The sequence below is a fragment of the Balearica regulorum genome, chromosome 7, assembly GCF_011004875.1.
Source record: "Balearica regulorum gibbericeps isolate bBalReg1 chromosome 7, bBalReg1.pri, whole genome shotgun sequence".
Taxonomy (NCBI): domain Eukaryota; kingdom Metazoa; phylum Chordata; class Aves; order Gruiformes; family Gruidae; genus Balearica; species Balearica regulorum.
The window spans coordinates 10,051,894-10,074,931 of record NC_046190.1 but is presented as its reverse complement, the minus strand read 5'-3'; the positions used below and the strand labels follow the sequence as shown (position 1 = coordinate 10,074,931).

Genomic DNA, 23,038 nt, shown 5'->3' with positions numbered 1-23,038 from the left:
AATTCTTGGTTAACAATCCCATTCTATTTTTTGTTCAGATTTTCATTTTGATGCTAAAATTCCCCCCTCCCTTTTTTTTTTCCTTTTCATAGTTCTCCAAGGTTGTGAGAACGGAGTCCCAAATATTTTGCAATGTGAAATCCACAGTTTATAAATAGCAATCGTGCGCATGTGCACACGAAAGAATCAGAAAGTTGCGTAAATCAGACCAAATCTTTGGAAGCTGATGGAGTCTTTCCATTGACTTCATCGGCTTTGGAGCAGGACCTAAACGTAGGAGGTTTTTACTTTTATTGGACATTTAGGGCTTATTTTGGAATATGTCAGAAAGAGGTAGGATGGAATTAATTTGAACAGAAAGAAAACCAATGTACCACCAGAAGCAGCTCCATAAAGTGAAATGTTTAAAGAAATGGGCTGAAGGGCGAGGGACGCCAGGATTACTTTTTAGCAGGGGCAGAGACCACAAGAGAGGAAGAGGCTGCTGAAGTAAATACTTGGACAACAGGGGAAAAATCTTAAGTGATGATACAGATAATGCAAGATCCACAGAGAAGGCAAAAAGTGCAGAGAGAACATTAAGTGAAAAACTCAGGAAATGGAACAAAGGAAGAAAGGCAGAGATTCAAAGGTCACCTAGGAAAGTTTCTGAGTTGTCTGTATACAAATGTGAGAAGCATAACAAAGGAACCAGGGGAAACAGAGAGACCAAGAGGTAACTCAGATGGGATTCGATTGATCACTCCTTCCGTGAACTTTTCTAAGCATTTATTGTATGGCACTTAAGTACACGAGTACCTGCAGACACATAAAATAGTATCATGTGTTCTAAAATTACACATGGGTTTGTATCGTCTGCTGGGTGCCCCTCTGCCATGGCCTGCAGCGATACGGTGTTGGAAAAGGATGTTCGAGTATCTGAAACTGGGAAGATCTGCAGGACCTTGCCATTAAGGATCTCTGAGCGGAAGATGTCCAAGTGGAAGATGTCTGAGGAGCAATCTCTGCTCCAGTGACCTCCCTCTAGAACCTCCAGCACCCCAAATAGCACAGCACTGTTGGTGGAAACAGTCTTCTTCCTACCGCCTCTCCCCTAAAATAACTATTTTCGAAGTGGACACACTCCCAGACTCCCTGCTCTGTTATTAGTGGAGAAATCAAAGTCCAGCCATTAGGAACTCTCCTTCAAAGTCTTCAGTACTCCTTCCTCCCCAGATGTCATTAACTATGAAAATGAGTTAATTAGGCACAGCTGGGCTAGATACAGCTGTAGAGGATTGCAGGGGGCCCTGTGGCTCCTGTATATGGAGACAGGCAGCTCTTCCTTGGGACTATGGTACCAGGAAGTTTGTAGCCCTTTAAGGAGAGTCCTTTCTCAACTATTTGAATGAGACACCAGCGAGTGAAAAGCCTTGAAAGATAGGCAATGGACTACCATGCTTCAGTGTGCCCTTTGCCAGCAGCAGTCAAGTAGCTTCCCTGACCAGGAATAAGTTTGCGATCAAAGGCAAGGTTTGTGGCTTAATCTTCTTCTATTGTAACCATGAGAGCCCATGCAACTTAGAATCATTTCTATTCATCTATAGGTTGATAGTTTTATTTGAATATGAATGTCCTCTGTCCTTCCCTGTTCCAAAGGGAAATGTTTATTTATAGGGGAACTTCTAAACAGGGTGCCTCTGCATCTGACGCTGTCAGCTCTCTGTATTTCAGGAGAAGCTGCATTTTGAGCTCATGGTAGAACAGTAGTTAAGCATGGCATAGCCAAAAAATAACAGGGCTTTCTCAGCAATACTGTTTTTCACAGTTTCTCTGTTGTCAGTTTTTTCCCTTTTTTGCTGGAAGGGGTTGGTGCAAAGTCTTAGAAACTGTGTATTAATAATGTAAATAATGCATAGACTCCACTGCAGGCTTAATTGCAATCACATCTTCAGAACTGTGGAGCTTTAGAGGGAAAAGATGAGTTGAACAAATAGGACAGGGAGTGTTGTAACAGGGAAAGGGGATGCACAGGCTGAGGAGCTGTTGCCAGTTTTCTGGCTAACCACTCAAGTGTTTTAAAGGCCAGGAGAAAAGTGGAGTCAAGCCAGTAACATTGTCCACAAAATTTCAAGGCTTTAGATAAGTCTGATTTTCAGCTGTCTTGTTTGCAGTGAAGACAGGATTTTATAAGGGTGATTCTGGTTGGGATAAAGTTTGGGCCAGGATATGTTTAATCTCACAGAATATTTGTTATTGAAGGATCCATTCAGGAGCTATACTTACACCTTTTCTCTGTTCTACCTAACCATGCTATTGCTATGTGAAACATATTATTATTACATTATTACATCCCCCCCCCTCCCAGTCCTTTTTATGCATCTTGGTTGAAGTCACACCACATCGAGTCGCTTGTTCTCAGCAGCACAGCCAAGTGCAGGAGTCTGGTGAAATATTGCCAAAGGGCTCCAGCAAGCGAGTGTGGTAATTCAGAGGTGGTATATTCCCTGTGCTTCAATACTGCGTGACTGTCTGCTTAGAGGTGGAAGAATTTGTGCTGGAGGCAACCTTTGATTGACACACAAAACCAAAATCTTACTGTTTCACCTGGGAGTTTCAGCAGTGCTTACCTTTGGCTTCTGTTTTGTTACCTACCTTTCCTTTTAATGGGAGCAGATGTAGGTTAATATATAGGACTTTGAAAACTTTACTATTTAAATATTTACAGTGTTTGAGCCACTTTCTGCAAAATTGAAGTTGTACTGACCAAAGTCCTACTTAGGGTATTACATTTTGCTTAAGTAAATTCCTCCTGTGCTCTCAATAATATGGTGAATTATTCACTTCCTAGAAAGTGGTAGGCTGTTAAGGCATTGCTATCTTTCATCTTAAAATGATGTAATTTGGGCAGAAAATAGATACCCATTATTAAAACAATGGAACTGTGAGTCCTTACATGGAGTTTCTTGCTATGACTTACTGTTTCACCATAATGAGTAAGAAGGCAGTGGGGAATTGCTGCTGTAACTGCTGGAGCACCACGCCAGCTTGGCTTGCTGGCATGGTATGGTCAAGCTGGAGGATGGTATGGAAAGGATGCTTTCTCATGCTGCTCCTCAGTCTGTGCTGTCATTAGACATGCACACCTAACTACAGGAAATTCTCAGGGCTGTCTGTGATGTCTGATGGAAAACAATATCAAAAGTGCTCAGCTCTCCATGGCGTACTGCAGACATCAATCTCCCCAGCATAGCCAGTTCTGCTGGAAATTCAGCCTACGTTTTTGTGTCTATATTAGACCTTTAACCTTGGTACCTAATTCTCAGGATGCTGAAAAGAAATCCCTAGTTCCTGAAGCATGGGAAGCTCTTAGCACTGTTGATTTGAATCCCAGATTCCTTCACCCTGTCTAGAAAGCAAGAAACTTCCTACTGAAGGAAATATTTCAGCTTTTACCAAGCTTCTCTGGCTTTTTAAATCTAAGAAACAGAGGCATGTTACTTAAAGGAATCAGTCTGCATCTGATAACTGCCCCTCCCTTTCTTGGCTGGAGCCAAAATACTTACAGTAAAGTTTTGCTCTTTCTTTTCCTTAAGAGATGGTGCACAAATGCCCTAACTTAGTGATTGTCAATAATTTTGGATCAAAATTTGTTGCTGACCTATAGATTGATCATTCTGAGTGTGATAGTCCCCTCTAATCTGAGGAAGACTCCTCTGCAGCTAATGCCTTTGATCCTGTCTATCTGTGGCTCATGAAAAGTCATTGGGGTCCAAAACCTGCCTATTTTTGTTTTACTTTGGTTTGGTCTTGAACCCCAAAGAGCCTTTTTTTAATGGACTGTATTTTTGAACATTTCCCAGAGCATCTGGAACTTAGGATAGATTTTTTTTTTAAATGTATGTTGAACACTGAATATGCAAATGTAGAATTAGATTCCTTATTAACTCTTAAATACTATGTTGTTTTAAGTCAGAGGGAGTGAGAGTTGGTGCTGATATGCGTATGTGAGCTCTCTCCACCAACATAATTAAGAGTTCTTAGTAAATGTGTTGCACACAGTAGTTCAATTTTCAAAAAATACATTTAAAAGGCACTGTGTTCTTTCTGTACAATATCTTTTTTGAGAGCAACAATGAATGTATTTGGGGATAGAGGTTTGGCAGTAGTCCACATTGATCTGTGGAATATCATCCCTTGATTTTTTTTCTAACAGGTCTTGGAAGCAAGACAGTAAAATCTTTTAAATGGGTCAAATACAAGAGAAGCAAGACTCACCCAGCAACCCACCCCAAGGAAAAAAACCACATCAGAATAACTGAGATGAGGCGATTCTGACCCGTTGATGTTGGGATATTAACTACAGACAGACTCAGCTAGCATGTGAGGCATTTGAAACACACCACCAAGGCTGTTAAAATTTATGATGATTCAGACACACAACAATGAACTCTGATCATATTCACCAAGTGCAGAAACCCACCAGCCTTCAGCTGACAAGGACCCTAACATGTCCCGTGCCTTGCTTGCAAGAAGCTGTGTCACCAAGCAAGGGAGTTGCTAATACTTTAATGATGAGTCTGGCTAAACAGATTTTATGCTCAAGAGAAGGATAGGAGCTGGAAGGATCCAGTTGATTCAGGTGTTCTTCAAAAACACTTTGTGGCGAGGGAATCTCTCTAGAAAAGGAATGAGAAAGCAAAGGTATTGGATGCACTCCTTTAAAAAGAGGTAGACTAGGGAGGGGAAAGTGCAAGGGGAGGGAGAGGGGGTGGTTGAGACAGCACTAGGGGAAGTTGGCTTTGGAGCAGAAGCTATAAACAGAAGAAGCAGAACATTATATTTCCTTGTGGGGAAAGGGAAGGAATCACCATCTTGATGGCCTGGGAAGAGGTTTCATGCCTGCAAGTCTTGAGTTTCTACTTGGCAGCTGGTGAACTGTGCCCACTAGCAGAGCTGTGTACCCGGTAGGGGAAATCCCATGGCCTTCTCCATGCCCAGCACTGGAGACAGTGCTTCTCTGTGCATTACCTGCAGGAAAATGCCACCAATCTCTTGCTTACCTCAAAGCAGTTGTGAACACTTCAACTCTCCTTCTTCTAAAGCTGTCTTAACTGAATTGGAATGAATTTTGCTTCTATCCTCCTTGATGTGTTTATGGCAGGTAGAGCTTTGGAGAGATCCTGGGTAACAGCTTTGTGTTCTTAATGCTGCAGCTCCTTTGGCCTGCCGATAATTTCCATTTACATTTATCCAACAAGAATTTCTTGGTGGCAATTGCAGTACTTCTCAGAGAAACAGTTTATCCTGGAGATGCTCCATTGTACCTGAGCAAAATGGGCAGTGGGCCTGTGTGTCACCACCATGGACTGGCATGGCTCCTTTTCACCCCACACAAGTGCAGGAACATTTCTCAGCATATCACCTTTCTCTGTGTAAAATCCTCTCATAATCCTGAAATTTGCTCTTTTCATATGTGTATAAGAGTTTGACGGGGTGCTAGATTTCAGTGAAAGTTCACTTGCTTTTGGTTTTTTGGCCATTGTGTTTGTTTCAAAAATCCCTGTGTCATCATTTTCACATTCTGTTTCCATTCAAACAAAGAGCAGCTTCACACAGGGAAAAAAAGGGTCAGAGGTTACGTAGAGCATGCCAAAGAAAATAAAAGGGTAGCACATATACAAATGTTTTCATCATTCTGGCCTGATTTTGCAATCTGGGACTATGCTCAGCTTTCACTAACATCACATCTTAGGGCATGCATCCCACTTGCAATTGCTTTCAATAGAAGGCAAGGGCTGCTAGTTCCTTGAGATACTCAATCCTTTACAGATGCTTTATAGGACCACAGTAACCACAGAAAGTGCACATCCAAGCTCCACGCTATGCTCTCTCACAGATCAGAGCAGATTTGTTACCGATTTCAACAGGAACTGTGCAAACTATCCAAGGGAGTATTTAATTCTTCATAACATAAGAGCAGGTTGCCATGAAACCCCTTACTAGGGCAGAACCCCACTCCCACACACCAAAACAGAGATCTGCTGTTGCATACTTCACCCCTGATTAACTGGTGGAGTTTCCCAGATGTTCGGCATTGTGTACCAGTATAAATCGTGCCACTTCCGCTAAACTTAAGAACTCTACTTTCAAGGACCAATGATTTTCACAAGCAATAAAGCTGAATGTGTTTAAACAACATCTACATACAAGGTCAAATATGTTCACTATCCCCTTTGGCAGTGACTGAACAGTGTACGTCTGTGTTTAGGGACTGAAAAAGACCTTTGGAAAGATTTGGAGAAGTTCATTTATTTTAGGAAAAAGGCATATTTTGAGCCCTCTTATCTCTGCATGCTGAGGGTTTATTTTCTTTCATTTTTCAAGCTGTTACTGCCTATAGAGGTGCAGGATCACGGCAGGATGCTGGGAAACGCTTGCTCTTTCCCTCAGACCCAGGGATGTTCACTGTTCACAAGTTGACCCAGTAAGATCCTGTTTAGGAAGTTGCCAAATTAGTGCGCCTGAACCCCATGGCTTCGTATGCTCATTTAAAATGCTTTTTGCTAGATACTGCAGTATTAAATACAAGATCCAGAACAAAGAACTCTTACGTATGTCCTAAGAAATTAAATTCTTGAAAGCTGTGCATGGCCCTAGATCTGTGTTAAATTCCTCCTAAGGCTTACCATCCAGTCCTCACGAAATCCAATCTAAAAAAGTTCATACGTCCTGTGAGTGGGTCCCATACATAATCACTCACGGTGAATTACTCACCGTGCAAATGTATGCAAATGCATTCCCACCAGTTAATTCACGGCCACAGATACAGCTGAAAGTGTGCCTTGCTGAACAAGGAATATAAAGGAGTGGTGGCTATCTTGCTTAGATTAACTGTACAAGCCAGGCACAGTTTGGGTTTTGGATTAATACCATTCTGCGAGAAAAAAATGAGTGGGTCGTGGAGCACCCACGATCCCTCCTTTATTTATTTATTTATTTTCCAGGGTCCCATAGTTTCTGCTGCTTTCGTTTGCTGGTATTTTTAGTGTGCTCAGGAATTATTTGGTAAGATATTCAAGATTTCTAGTGGGATTTCTTGATAATGGACAGATTCTTTCTCTTCATAATGATAGCTGAGCTTCTTGAGAGCAAAGAGACACTTTGTTCTTTGTTCTCAAGGAGACAAACTGTTATTTCTTTCCCTGAAGAAGCTTCTAATATGATGGGTGAAATATCAGGAATAATTAGACCAAATGGTGATGTAAATCCCACTAGAAATAATGCATCCGTTATTTCATTTTATGCCTATCGCTCTAGTTTCTGCCTGATTTAAGTCCATGTGAAGAAAGCTGTGGGTATTCCCTTTATAAGAACTACAATAAATTTCTTCATTGAATATTTACTAGTCCTGAGTTGCTCCTTTTTTGTTGGACCGTCATTACACAATTAAAAAATAAGAAGGTAATTTAGCTGTTTCGAGGGCTGGTATTGCTTAATTTCAGGGGAGGGGGGGCTGACAGTTGGAAGGTTAATGTATTTCACTGATTGGGCCCCTGGGGTTCATTTTCTGGAAAAAAAAGCTCTTTCAGTTTTTATTAAGAAACCCGCGTAATGAAAAGGGGAAAAGCATCTCTTACTTGGCGCGTGCAAGGCAGCGGCTGCGGGAGACCGCGCTTCTCTTCCTGGCTCGGCGCACAGCCGTTCCCTTTGCCTCGCTCCCCTGGATCTGGGGCAGCGAGGATGCGGTCCGGGTCTGGCGTGGGTTTTGCTGTGTCCTGACCCATCAGCACAGTGTCCCTGTGGAGGGACAAATCCTGCTGGGAGTGACACGAGGACTGCGTGGTGTCCTTGTCATAGCTCTGGGGGTGAGAAGAGTGAGATGTCCTGAACACCGCTTGAGTTATGAAAGTCCCTGAAGCAAACTTGCTTGTAGGTGCCCCCCTTGTAGGGCTGGGTGCCATGGACGCCCCGCAGTAACCCAGCGGGGACCATTGACACAACCCAGCCAAGCTGCAATATCAAGTGTTGGTTGACCAATGCCATGTTGATGACCAGGAGGAACTCCTTCTTCCCACCCACAGCTCGAAGGCTTGTCTGGCCTCCAGCCTCAGATCGACAAGTTAAAGCAAGTAATGTACCTTGGGGAATGAGAAATTAAACCACAAGAAAACATTTCAGCGTTTTTTCCTAAAGTTGTACCATCAAACCCACCCCAGACCCTTTCCCAGCAATATTCCTCTCTTTTGCTCCTGCTTGCTTTTATTCCCTACTACGATCTTGAGTGACAAGCAAAAGGCTGTTTTCCTAAGGTTTAAGCAAAAGCTGGGAAATACCCTCTTCAAGCGACTAAATGTATTCATGCTAACACAGCCTTACGATTCACACACGTGCTGAAAAATCTGATAGCTCCATGGCGTTTTGAGAGAGCGCGACGCTTCATACCAGCTTGGCATACATGTGCTAACTATTAGTAGGGAGAAGAGATATTGGTCATATAAATTATTCGGTGTCGGTTATTTCTCACTGCGGTTAGCAAGTGAAGTTTCTTGAGCTGAGATCTTTTTAGTGAGAGGGCACTAAGTCTTTCCCATTAGGTAAGTTAGCATGCAAGTGACATTGTTTGACATAATTTAACTTGCTTGATTCTAATGTCTGCATCACAAGATTTTAATTCATTATTAAAAGAATTTTGTAAAACTTCCACAGTGCTGATGTCTCTGGCTGATATTTTTACTATTATGAAATCTGTGCAACTCAACATTTATAGGCACAATGAGGCAGTAAAAATATAAAATAGAAATAAAATTGTTTGCTTGGGCTGGAAAATTCTGAACGTTGGAGAAAAGGTTAACAAAATAAAACAAAAATGTCTCAGTCTTCAAGCATCTAGAAGAATTGTAAGAATGTCCCTTTATGTCTGTTTTTGTACCCCCTATAAAAATTGTTTCCCTCTCAGCCCTTAATGAGATGTTTTTAGCAGTGTTTGTCTATCCCAAATTACTATGTGAGATGAGCCTTGGAAGTAATGTGGTTTGAGTTTGGGGAGTTGTGCTGGGGATGGAGCCTGCGTGTGCACTGCGGAGCGAGGCAGGGTCGGGAGCGCTGCCTTTGCTGCCGGGGACCGTCTCTGCTGGCTTTTGCTCTGCTTATCGATACGCTTTATAGATTGACATGACTCAAGAATAGGGGGAGAAAAAGTTCGGTCTCTCACCGCAGTGAAGAATTTGTACTCGTTTATTTTAACAAAATTAAACTGCTTAGAAATGAATGAGAAAAATAATCTCTTATTAGAGAGAGAGAAAAAAACCCTGATGAGTTAAACATAATACTAACCAAGAAAATAGAAGAATGGGCATTTCTATGCATCTGGTTGAAAGCCAGTTTCAAAATTCATGCAGATATTTTGAAGTAAAATACCTTTCTGACTCCTAGTTTGTCTGTACTAGATTCGTGGAAATAAAATGCCTTTGTTTTCTGTAGTCTGAGCTTCAGAAAAGGCTTGCAGCTACAAGGAGAAATTTCATATCCTGCTTATCTCTCTTCCCTGAGATGTGATGGGCTGCTAAAAATAAATATGTAAAATTCAACAAATCCATAATCCTGGAAAAAAATTGGTTGTAACTAACAGATAATGATGACTTGGTAAATTAATGGAATAAACAGAGGAGGACCAAGATAAAGCAGTGGTAAATTTTGGTAATGAGCCACATTCAAAGAAACCAGGTGCCTATATGCATCATATAATACAAGTGAGTGTCTTTTTTATAGTATTTGGCATCAATTTTAGAACCTGTTAAACACACTGAATTGGATGACTGAAGAAATGCTTATTCCCAGTGGTTAGCAGTTGTCCCCTGCTCTCATCTCCATATCCAGTGATCAGAACATAGGACGAAACTCGGTTTTAAAATCCAACTGAAGATATTCCACCTTCTCCTGCAGCTCTCCACACACTGTCTCAGTGCAGCAGTATTCTTGCACAGCTGTAGAAAACCTTGTTTTTCAAGAGACCATAACCCCATTTTTCCTAAACAGAAATAGTTTGGTTTCTTTTTGGTTAAAAAAAAGAAAGACAGACTCCAGCTTCAAGGTTTTGAAATGAATGTACAGGAAAAATATAGCTTTCGTTCATGTTTTTAAATGCAGTCTAAATAACGTCTGAAGAAATAGTTACTTCAGCTTTAAATATCGGTTGCCAAATGGTAATTATATTGTTTAATTTCAAATCATACGATAGAGTTATACCATCTGACACTGCAAACACTACAGACAAACACTTTTTGTTATCATGAGGGAATGATATTTTAAAATGCACAAAAGCTGCTTTAAAAGCAAAATAAAAATCTATTTTTATTATGAATGTGAACTTTTCCTATCTCCTTTTCTGAAAGTTAAGGAGCTCTGAATTGTGTTGCTAACTCATCGTGGTGAATAACCCCTAAATTTAGCCTTATGTTGTAAAATACCTTTATACAAACATTTCGCTCTATTGATACAAAGCTAAATTTTTTTCTTATGGATATTATACTTAAATCAGCTCTCACTTCTCTTCTAGAGAACTTCTGGTAGGAGAGGAGCTTCTCAAGGAACAATCTTCCTGTAAACCTGCAAAAACAGATATTAGGTAAGACAGCAACATTACTTAAGAATGGTAAACATTAGTTTAAAATAAAATGAAAATCCCCAATAATCTAAAAGGCTGGCATGTTAATAGTGCTTGAAATAGTTTATAACCTGAAACGTAGCAACGCATTATTCTGCCCTTCCCTCCTGGTTATGGAGCTGTTGTTTACGGAGTGCCAAGGGCATTTCTGTCTCATTATCAAATACATAAATAGAAGAATATGCATTTTGTGGGGGATCTATTTTATTGTCAGTCTTCCCTCCCCCCCCACCGCACACACTCATGATATTTCTTGATGTTTTCTCCTCCCTTCTGCAGCCTGTACATTTCCAAGAAACTGTGTAAGAAAGCCTAAAACAAATAACATCTCCAGCCAAGAGGGTGCAATTTCTAAAGCAAAAGCGACTTACTTTAAGCTTTGGAGAAACATCCACACTTAAGACCCTTCTCTTTCCGCCCCCCCCTGCCGTTCCATGAAGCATTTTTATGTAAGCTTATAATTTACTATAAAAGCTATGTTTAATACTTTCCCTTTTTATTTTTTAAATGTTCTGGAGGGCATCTTATTGCTAAACTGTGCAGTGTATTTTTTAGGAACTGGGATTCAGCTCCCGGTTGACTGAGTACTAAAGCTCCTGCGGCAGGTCGGGGAAGCTGTGAGCGTTCACTCCAGCATTTGCGGCGGTCCCGTGTCAGGGTCCGTTCCCTTTTCTCAGGTCAAAGTCCCAACGGATGCTGTAAATGAAATCCCAGTGTCTCTGGTGGGAGCCTTGCCTGAGGAAGGAGTGTAGGACTCGGCTTGTAATGCCCAGCCGGACTCAGGGGGACCGTCCCCCCCCTCCCCCCCGAAGTCAATGGGCACCTCTCAGTGCTCGGGGGACGCTGAGTCTGACCCCAACTCCTCTGTCCCTGAAATACTCAGCCTGGTAAATACCTCAGGCTCAGGAAAAAAATAATATGTTGAAGAATAGTATTTCTCTGAGGAAAGACTAATGGGATCGGGCCCTAAATTATTATCCTCATGATATCTCACAGATCAAATAATGGAAAATGTGGGAAAATAATTATAATACATATATATGTTTTTAAGTTTAGAAAGTTAATTTCCCCCGGGTTTTTTTGTAAAGCAGATTTCGTGAATATTGAATGCTGTAAACCTAAGACAAAGCAAAAGCTGGATTTTATTTGTTCTTTTTTGGTGAAGGATAAGGATTTTTTTGAACACTGGAGTTATTTTAGTTTTAGGAAGTTAAAAAACTAATGAAAAATCGTTCTCTTTCTGGTGGGTTGTGTATTTAATTGGCTCACAGTAGGAAGCAAACGGAGTCAAGAATGTTTTTCTTCATTACCCTGAATGTGTGCTGTCCCTTATTCGTGAAAGAAAAGATAAGGATGCTGTAATATACTATTTAGGGGAAAAAATAGAACAAGCTTTGAAAATAAAGACAAATGTGGAAGGAATACATCAATGTGAAAGTAGCCTATGGAAAATTTTTATTCCTATTTTTAAAATAATTTTTAGGATAGTTGTTCAGAAAAAATATCGCATGTGTAGAGATACGCAAACGAGTATGACAATACGCTGGAATTCTTACATTTTCAGCTCGCGTCGACAAAAGGTTCCTTGTTTGTTTAGGTTTTGTGTGCGTGCATAAAACAGACCACATCTATATTTGTATTTCTCGCTGTTGTTTTCTTAAATGATTTCCCTGCTTTCCCCTTAATTTTAGCTTGATCTGCGCATTAAAAAAAAAAAAAAAAAAAAGGCAAGAAAGAAAAAAAGGCGCTTTTTTTTAATATATATATATACGGTTAAACTTGTTAGCCTAGACCTCAGGAATTATAAACAAATGATAAGTGCGGTACTTTATCTAGATAGCCACACTCGGCTCTGCAGAAGCGCTGCCGGCGGCTGCTGCATTGTACTGCACTGCCACCTTCCGTCGCCCAGCCCGGCACCGCCGCTCCCGGCCCGGGCTGCGCTCCCCCGGCCGCGGCTCCTCGGGTGATGGACCTCGGCTGCGGTCCGTAAACCAAATCTCAGAGAAATGAGTAGGGGGAAATTGTGAGCGATAAGGGTCGAAAGGGGAAAAAAAAAAAAAAGCTGCCTGGGAGCTCCAAGCGCGGGAGGTTGCGTGGGGACGCTCCGAGCTTGCACCCAGCGTGAGGGACATGCCAGCGGTGTCGGGAGATGGATCCATAGGTCTTCAAGAGCTTCTATTTCTATAATTCAGTTTCTGTATTGACAGCCCCTTTATAAATCATCTGTTACCAGAAGCTCTGCATTAGCTGTATCACGGTTTGGGTTTTTTTCTTAAAGTAATTCGTATTTGCAGGGGTTTTAAAATATTTGGCCTGAAGCTATTTATTCCCCTTAGATAGTGATACAGAAAGTTTGATCGCTGCTATTTATATTCTAAAAGAATTAACATATTTCGGGTTGTTACCTTTCACTGAATCTAAACCCCAGACTGAAGGAGAAGCATCTGGCACAATGGAAATTGTCACAACACAGGCTGCAACTTCAGCTGGTGAATGAAGGCTTCCCTACGATGCGCAGATCACAGAGAGGAGACTGTTTAAAAGGACACTGCGGCTACGAGGCAGTGGCACAGCCATGCTGTTGCAGGCGACAAGGAGCCTCAATCTGCAGGAACCAAAGGGAAAGAGAAACACACTCCCCTGGTGCCAAACCCATTATGTGTGAGGCCAGAATAACTTTTGATTATTATTTTTTGAGAGGAAATCCCTTAAACACGCTCCCCCCTCCAAACCCAAGGCAGATGATGCTTGTGGGGGCTCCCTGGGTGATGCTCCATCGCGGGCAGGCTGCTCTGCGAGCGCGGAGGTGCTCAGCGAGGAGAGGTGCTGGACAAGGAGGTGGCTCCTTGAGGGTTGCTGTCATGGCTCCCGGCTGATCCCTCTGACAGCCTTGCTCCAGGTGCTCGGCAAAAGCGCAGTCCCCCTCGCTATAGCCTTTGCTGTTTACTTACTGACTCCTCTTGCCAGCATCTCTTTGCTTTTGGGAGGCCAAGCGGAAGGAGAGGGAGAGGAGGGCTGGGGAGGAATGGGAACTCTTGCACAGGAGGTGGACCATGTTTCTTTAATCTTTACCAAAGGGGAAGGAAAAAGCCTCAGGAGAGTATTCCTGGAGAGGAAGTAATTCCCTTTTCTTCCACCCAGCAGGAAAGCACATCCTGCCTTCAGCTCTCTGCTCCCCGACTCCCCAGGCCAGCGGGGTTACACGCTGCCCTCTCCGGCCACACCACCGCACAGTGCCCGCTTGCTGGGTGGGTTTAAAGGTCCTCACGGCCCCGTTGGGGCTGTGACAAGGCTCATCACTTGCTGCAGGCTCTCATAGGATGGTCTGGGGCTGAGCACATGTGCTCCCCAGCATGGGTGAGCACGTCTCCCATGGGTGCTGGGACCCTGCCCAGTGCTGTCATCCTCATTGCCTGAGCAGGATGAGAAAGCGCCAATGTCACCATGCCCAAAGGTGGCAAAGCCTGGAAAAAAGTCTTTGTTCTTCATACTGGGGCTTGGTTCTAGCCTTGGGGATGCAGAAGAGACAAACTGGGGGTAACCTGACCCCCTCCCTCCTGGCACGGAGCCTCTGCCAGCAGCGGCAGCAGCAATGCTGGTGTCAAACGGGGCTGCCAGTTCACCTCCCACGTGAAGGCATTGCTCTGCTGCTTAGAGAAACATTATTGTTAAGTACTAATTTCAGATGAAAGAACTCATGCCTGGGCAGGCATTTCTCCCAGCACCAGAAAAACCTTTAAAAAAAATAAAATTAGAGATGGCTCCCTTGCCTGCTAAATGTCTACAACCTTGCCTTGGCTACTACTGTTGGGAACCCAGGATTTTTTAACACCCAATTAAATTAGTGTAATTGGGATAGAGTTGCAATTTCTTTGCCTCCAGCTGTGAGTCATAATCTGTTTAGCACCTGAGTGTTATTTCACTTTATTTTTAGTACCTAGCCCATAGTTTGGAAGGGGAGAAAGCAAACCCACCCGTCAGTCAGGATTTTGGGAAGGTGTAGATTACTTATCATTAATTTAAATGTGGCATTTCAATGACTGTTCACAGGTGGTTTTAATGCTGTTATTAACTTATTTTTTTGGACCTTGTAAGGGATACATTTGAAAAAAGAAATGCCAACGACCTCGAACTACAGGCCGTGCCAGTAATACGTTGCTGTTACTACATCATGGAGAAAACAGTAAAACAAGAGGAGAGTTTCTAGTGAGGCAAAAAAGAGACCTTTGTTATAAAAAAACAATAATAACAAAAAAGGAGGAAAAAATGATCAAAACCTAGTCCTGTTTGGGCTACCAGTTCAGCCTAAAGTACATTTTGAAATGATGAATCAGCTGGAGAGAAAAACATATTCCAGATGTTTTCTGTGTTTGTCTCCAGTATTTACTTCTTCGTGCTTTATCCAGAGGGGTGATTCCACGGAAACAAATGATATACCGAGTGTGATCGGTGAGGAGAAAATATTGATTGTAGCAAGTTTAAAAGAGAAAGTAGCACTGGGCAAATAGCTCTGGAAAAAACACAAACCAGCCTGAAACTTTGTCCGCAGTTCTGATCCTTGGTTACAACTCAAACCAACCCATCCACCAGCCTTAGAAAAATCCTTCTGAATCGTGGTTGATGAAAACTGTGGACAAAAATAATTCTGATGGATTGGGAAACCAAGACCACAACAGTCCTGCAGTGCTGGATTTCAGTGCTGCTGTGTTGGGGGGGGGGGGGGGGGGGAGGGAATGCCCCCAGCCGAGCCGGGGCAGCCAAACGCCTGCGAGAACCTGCTGTGTCTTGTTGCGTGGTGGCAGACGCGGGTCTCAGCTTCCTGGGGTCAGAGTCTTTGGAGACCAGTGCTGTGGAGCAGAGGGTGTAAGGCCAGGAGGCAACGATGCTGGGCTTGCCCCAAGGGGATGGCAGAGGGGGGATCTCCTGGCACAGCCAAACTGGCATCGCACAAGAGAGCTTGGTACCAGATCCTCTGGTTCACCCCCAAGCTAAAGAGGTGTCAACCGAAATGGAAAAAGATTTACGGACACCAGAGATGGAGTAAATTGCTAAGGTAACCAAATACTGCTGACTAGTAGGACAGATCTAGTAGTGCCTCCACAAGTGAATTGGGAATGACAGCAGGTCCCTGCCCCTCCTGATGGTCTGTCCTAAACAAATAACAAAATTCACGACACTTCAGGAGACTTATCTAAAGGGATGTTTATTTTGCAAAGCAAGACTGAGTGTCTTGAAAAAAGAGCCCCACCTCATCTTATCCATCTATCTGCACTCTCTGTGTTGAGGTTTTCTTTAAAACCAAATAGCCAAAAACTAATTGCACGTAAGTTTAGACTTAAGATATTTTTGTGATGCTTAGAAGGTGGGGAACAAAAACCATGTCACTAAATTGATGTCTCTAAAATATCTGCCAAAACAGCTCTTTAAAAAGATATTTGCACCTTTATTTAGTTCCTTCTTGTGAGGAATGTTTACTGCAGTCCGTAGATGTGGTTATGTCATGTTTCCACTGTGTTTTCATTCAGTGCTGCTCTGTATTTGTGGTTTTCTCATTTGTGACAGTCTAGTAACTGGAGCCATTTGTACCTGAGCAAATAATATCAAATCTGAATACTTTATAAATATTTACAATATTTGGTGTGTCTCCCACTCACATCAAATGCAAAGTATAAAAAGCAAAAACAAACAGAAACAAACAGAACCTGTGTTACGTTATAATAAATATTTACTGTATGTACTATTGACTAAAGAGTCCCATACAGCTATTTAGGAGGCATTGTTTCTGTCAGGCTGTTCTATATTAAAACACTCTAAATGAAGCTGTTTGAGAATAAAAATGTGCATGTTAGGCAGTGATTGATGCCTATGACTTATTTAATTTTTTTGGCAAGGGGAAGTGGTTGGTTTTTTTTTTTCTTCTCCCTGCACATGTGGGTAGTGAATTAGGCAGGAGCCTGGGACTTTCTGGCACAGCTGCAGAATTCATTGGAGCGAGGTCCTGGTGCAAGACTTGGGGGGAATGGAACCCTTTGGGCCCACCAGTTTTAAGTAGAGATCCCAATTGCAAACAATCTGCTCTGAAGACAGGGCAGGCGGCAGCAGAGCAGCCACCGTGTTCCCGCTGTAACAAAAACAACATTAAAGCAAGGAGAAAAATAAAGTAAGGTACACAGGACCAGAGAAGCGTTGCAGAGCAGGGAGAAGGAAGCCATTCAAACCATTTGGTTTCTCTGGTCTGGATGAACAGCTTTACCAAGCTCTGGACACGGGGATCCTTAATGAACAAGCAGAGACTTTTCAGAGTGTCATCAGGTCCTGCTCAGGGAGGGAGCCCAGCCTTGCACCTGCAGACTTGGTGTCATGAGGGGCCTCCAAAACTTTCTGAATCACTTAATGGAAGGCCTCCTTCCCCTCTTCTCTTTACTCCTCTTGCCTCTGCAGTCCATTTTCTCCCCTTGCTCCTCTCCTGCACAGGGGCTTTTATCTTTTCTTCTAACCTTGTATTATTTTTCTAAGTTACTTGTCCCCACGCACCTCCAATCCTTTGACATATTTATTCTTACAAGACCGCTGTATCCCTTTTTTACCCAGACCGATGCATCACAGATTACTTTAAGCCTGGGATGGAGTTTAGGTGATCTGGGTTCAATTGTAACTCTGCTGTGCTCTGGCCACCAGCGTGGCTTCCTTTTGCTGTGTCCATTCCTTGTCTGTCATGTACAAATTGGCTCGTATTCGTAGCCACCCATCTGCAAAGCCTTACTGCCTTGCTCAACTTCCAGGAAGTTTATTGAACTTATGGGCATCTTTGCAGCCTGTGCAGGTATTTAAATTGAGGACCCAGCTCACTGCTGCAGGGTGCGGGGAGGGGAGATGGATGAGAAAAGGGGATTAGATGAAGGCATGGAGGGAAGGATCAGGGTTGCTAGTAGACAATACTTCGGGTGGACATGCCGCAGCCAGTGAGTGCTGGAAAAGCCTACAGGGGAAGGTGAAATCGTAGGAGAAATCCTGCCCTGTTACTTGCATGTTTTCCCAGAGCATGAGACAGACATGGGGCTGGACCTTTACTCTGGTTGTTCTTATATAAATGACCCTAAAAGTTCTGCTCTTTGTTTAGGCTGTGTTGCACTTCACTGCAGATGCACCTAAACAATTTCCTCAAGCACGATTTTCCAGGACTATTCCTTTACCCACCTCCTCAACCTCTTCAAGTTGCAGGAAATCCCAAGTCTTGCAACATGGGCTGTTACCAGGTACCCTCTGTGGCATTGCATTGAAATCTGTATTTGAGTAAAAGAAGGGTACTTTAGAAAAATAAATAGATTTGGTCTGAGTAAAACCTTGTAAAAACATCATGATTTGGCTTGGTCTATTTGTAAAATACATGGCAGATCCCCTGGCTGAGAACAACTTAAATCGTCAATATAGAAGTTAAAAAGCTCATTTCAATTGGAAATTCCAGCTAAATTGTTCCCAGTTAGCACCAGAAAGGAATGCTTTAGACTAAGACAAAACAGATGCACTCTGTTAGGTTCCCATTGTATGAGCAGACTTCCCTTGCAGGGAGGTAGGTAGCTTTGCACAAAAGCCCCCCTCGACTTGTAAACAGATAGAGCCGGCTGCCTGTACACCAGCAGTTTTGATTCTTCCTGGGACCCTTCCAAAGCAGGCAGGGCAGGGAAGGAATAAAACCAGGCTCCCAAGCACCACCATCCAGGAGCAGATGAACCCAGCATGCTTCAGACACTGGAAAAAACTCTCCCTCTAACAACTGGCTTGTTCCTTCGCCAGGCGCAGGCTTCAGTGGCCATTTCAAGCAATATGCCACAAACTACCACCCGGTTGGAAAATCAGAGGCAGCTCTGGGTTACACCGGGGCTCTCCCTGGAGCACTCTGGCAGTAGAAATCGGCCCCTGAGCATGCCTCTTGCGAAGACTGCCCTGCAACCTCCCCAGTCACCGCAGGGGTTTTTTTCTGCAAGACCTCCACACTAGCCCTCCTCCTCCTCCCCAGATTGCCAGGCAATGTAATTACAGTCTTGCAGAGCACGTTGGGTACGGGAGGAAACAGCTGTTATTAAAGCTCCCTTTCACTCGCGTGAAGGACTGGATAGAGCTGCCGCAGAATACAGGGAGTAGGAGAAAAAGGAACTAAAGATACTTTACAACCTCTTCTCCCCTCTCCCCCATATTTGTCACAGTCTCGGAAAGGGGAGTTGCCTACACGTGGCATCAGTCCAGATTAACTACTGATGAATTAATTCCTTGTGTGCATGCTCCTCTATCCCAGAATGAGTGCGTTATTCCAAATCTCTTACCCTAGATCATGCAGTTTCAGAGTAAGGGGTTTTAAAGTCAGTCATAAAAGCTGTAGTGACAATCCCTCGTGGGGCAATCTGTGTTTAATCTGGTTTAAACCATTTGGCATAACGCACTCTGCCTCTTACTAACTCCTTGTGCAGGTTTGGTATAGGCAAGCGAAGCCCTAGGTGGGCACGGTCTGGTTTACACCAGTAGGAATATTTTCCCCTCACCTTCTGCAGATTATTTCCTATGTTGGGTGGAAATATTTATGAGGGTCCAGAAGTTAACGAGAGCTTCATTTTGTTACCACCTCTTGTACATTGTGTCCATCCCAAGCGTTAGGCTATCCGTCACCCTGTGTTGGAGTGAATGCCCTCACTGCTCCCGGTGCTCAGGACCGGTCCCTCCAGCCCCTGTCACAGCCACCACCGGCGGGGTTGCAGCAGGGACTGGTGCATGTCTGCAGCAAGGTTCACAGCAGCTCAGAGCGACCCGTGTATGCGGCAACGGCAGGGTGGGCAGCAGGAGATTTGCTCCAAAGTGGGGTGACCTTGCTGCCAACAGGCTCCTGTATCACTGTCAGGGGCCAAGGGAGATATTGCCTCTATCATTATAATATAAAATAATTCTCAAGCCAAGGAGGTAATCCACATGATTACCCTAACCTAACCTAGGCCTTGAAAAGGGACTGCACAGGGACTTGAAGTGCCAAGGCCATGGTGATGCCTTTCGGGGCTCTCCTGGTGGGGAATGGAGCACAAACCTGAGGCATTCACATTGCATCAGCAGGCACCCCTGCAAACAACATAAGCAAATAGAAAATATAAATCTTAACTAGCATGCAACATATTTAAATGTATTTTGGCATACATAGTGTTGGAAGATTTGGGGTCCTATATACTCCTAACGCCCTGTTGAAAGAAAAGGTCCATTGTTTGAAAAATGTCTTAGGACTGTCCCCTCCTGCTCCTTCACCCCGTTACTTTTGCAAAGGAAGTGATTCCAGAAGCTATAAAAATGCGTCGCTTTTGTTAAATGGATTACTTCCCATCTCGTGGCACGAAAACTGGCTGACCCCACTAACAGGCAAAACACATTACAGTAGTAGCGAGTGACTAAGCCCAGCAGTCAGTCAGCAAAGCCTGGATTAGGTCACAGCTGGTGCAGGGAGGAGTGCCGGGGCCTGATCCATGGTGCTTTAGACAGGTGGAAGTCCTGTTTGCAAGAATATTTAGGCAAATTTGTACTTTGTAAATGTGTCTTTAAAGACGTGTGCTTAGAATAAACCAGCAGCACTACAGATCACATTTACAGGGTGTTCAGCAAGCCCCGGGGGTGAGCCACACACCCCTTCATAGAAAGCAAACTGCTGCCTGGCCCAAGCCCAGCAAGGGCAGAGACAAGCCTCCCACCGACCGCGGGCTCCGGTACTCCCTGAAAACATGGCAGGACTGGAAACACTTTGGGATGCCCCAGCCTGCCTGTGCACTCTAAGTCTCCTGCCTATCTCAGCTCCTGTTTCCAAATGCTGCTGCAGTTCTCCTCTAACAGGCTGCAGTCACTATGCACTTTCATTTTGTTGCTTTAAAACACCCTAGGTAGAAAAAGTCAGTTTTAATGAGCATTGTGGAGTCATTTGAGCTGCAGAAAGGACAAGTAATAAAGCACTCATTTGCTTTGCAAGCAGGAAATTAATTGTGTATGTGCATGTGTATGGGTAAATTCTTCTGATGCTGTCTTTGTCTAGTGCTGTTGCAAAGTTTGCATTTAGAGCATATATGAGTTATACAATACTGTTACAGAAATGCCAGAAAAATCCTATACCTGGATCCACTTGCATAGTGGATCCTGAATACCATACATAAACATGTATTCTTGTGAAGGCATATATTTTTAAAGACATGTTTAAAGGGATAATAAAATTTCTAAATATCTTTTAATATGTTTTAAGTGATACGCAGTTTTGGAAGACTTGGGGCTCCATAAGACCCAAAGCCTTTTTGAAATAAAAAGTTGTTTGAAAAATATCCTAAGATTGTCATCTCCATCCTTTACCTGTTCTTCAACCCCATAGATTTTTGCAAAGGAAGTGATTCCAGAAGACATTAAAATGTGGAGGATACTGAATAGTACGTAAACGGCAGTGGGCAGAGCAGGAGCAGGATGAACGTCTCCCATTGCTGTTACTGCTGAGAGAACGGGCAGTTCACTTCAGCCAGGGTGTAGTTTCAGGAGAGAAGCAGTTTTCAGACGTTCTGCAAATATTTTTTCTTCCTTGTAGACATGTCCATTTGCTCAGAACACATCTGCAGGCCTATTTATCAATTAGGTCATTAATCCCATCTTGAAATAAACAATCACTTAACTGTCAAAATTCACATGACAATTTTATGATGGAGCTCTGCCACTGAACATCCTCTCATCTCCTGGTAGCCAGCTGGCTGGCTGGAAGATGGACCATTTCTCATCCCAGTGATAAACCGTAGTGGTACACCATTTCACGAGTGGCCTTCTTTCAGAGTCCCTCCTAAGGAGCTGTGCACTGGTTTTTACCTCCCTGCATCCCTCCTGGCTCTGTATGTCATATGTTGGCCCATATAGGCACGGAAAACTAAAGCAGGGACACTGTCCTGTGGGCAGTATCTTTAATCAGTTTGCAGAGCTGGGGAGGTCCTTTCCTGCAAGGCGGCATCTTTGGTACCAGAGATCAGCCCAGGACTTGGGCTGCTGGTGCCCCGAGCTGCCTGACTCGTGCTCTCTCCCTGGGCCCTTCTCTTTGCTTCTTCTCGAGAGACTCGGGATGCTGAAGGCATTTGCTCATTCATTCTCGTTGCCAGCTCTAGAGCAAAGTCACCAAGATGAACAGCTATGCTGCAGATGTCTCTCTCACTGCTTAACAGCTCTTTTCTCTCTCTCTGTCTCTTCTACAGAACTGTATTTCCCAACCCTTTTTCCCTTGAGACGCCCAGCTGAGCTCCCCCCTATAAGTGTTTAAATCCCCTGCTGTCAGCTTGAGCCCTGCTGATTATGTGGGTCGGAGAGCGCCTGCAAAAACTCAGTGCTCTGAGAGTCTCTCTCCCTTTGCACCTTCCCTTCACTCCTTCCCATTTCCCACTGCATTTTGCCCCTTTTGTCTCCATTTAAACCAAATCTGGTTCATGAGGAGTAGCACCGGTGCACCCCACGCAGGGTATGCAAGGGAGGTTTCTCTGAGGATTCGTTGCATTGACCGGCTGCGATGCATCATCCCTTAACCAAAAAAATTCATCACGTCTTGCCTTGTTTTGCCTTCCTCCCATCTCACGTCTCCCATCCCCTTCTCCCTCTTTCTTTTCTCTCACTTTTCTCTTTTTCCTTCCATCCCGAGGTGGCTCCTGCCTGCTGGAGCTGTGCGTGCGTGTGAAGCCCTGCACACAGCTGTGTCCCTGACATACTTTCGCACAGCATCCGACAGCGCGTGAGAGGTTAACTTACAGTGGCATGTACAGTATGTGGCCCAGATGTTCCTGCCATCCCCTGAACTTTCTCATGCGATTCGTTCCGCTGCTGATAAAGGTTATGGACTTGAGATATGGGGGAAGTGAAGTAATGGATGAGAGGTGAAACAAAGGCTAGCCCTGACCCTTGTGAGCTCATCTTACACTCCTGCGTGTTCCGGTTTGAGAACTGGGGATGGGTGAGGGGGAGATGTTTGGGAGGGGTGGCTAAACCCCTGAGATGGATGTCCTCCATCTCAGAGAGGGAGCAGAGGAGGATTTCTGTGAGTGAAAACCGCAGTTTCTTCCCAAACTACCGCTCCAGCTCTCCTTTGGGCACCGTCCTTGCCTGGGCAGCAGAAAGGGGAACTGTGTGCTTCCCAGGTCTCTGCTTTCACATGTAGCAACATCTCAGCTGATATACTTACAGGGAAAATCCTGTCCAACCTCTGAGACATCCTTTGCCAAACTCTAGCATGTCTGAAGAGATCGCTCTTTTTTAATACGCTTGCAATTTGGCCCAAGCATTGAGGGGAGGAAGAGAAGGTTAAGAACAAAATTGAAAAAGGCATATCTCTAGAACAGAAACCTTCCCTACAAATACCAA

The 23,038-nt window shown here is 43.8% G+C and overlaps 1 long non-coding RNA gene across 1 annotated transcript in view; it reads left to right on the top strand.

Annotated features, from left to right (window-relative positions):
* The first annotated feature begins 12,950 nt into the window (after positions 1-12,950).
* The window catches only part of LOC142602494 (uncharacterized), a 28,939-nt gene continuing 18,851 nt past the window's right edge, over positions 12,951-23,038 (top strand). Inside the window, exon 1 of the long non-coding RNA XR_012836241.1 lies at positions 12,951-13,137. This is a non-coding gene — a long non-coding RNA (uncharacterized LOC142602494). The remainder of the gene's footprint in view (positions 13,138-23,038) is intronic.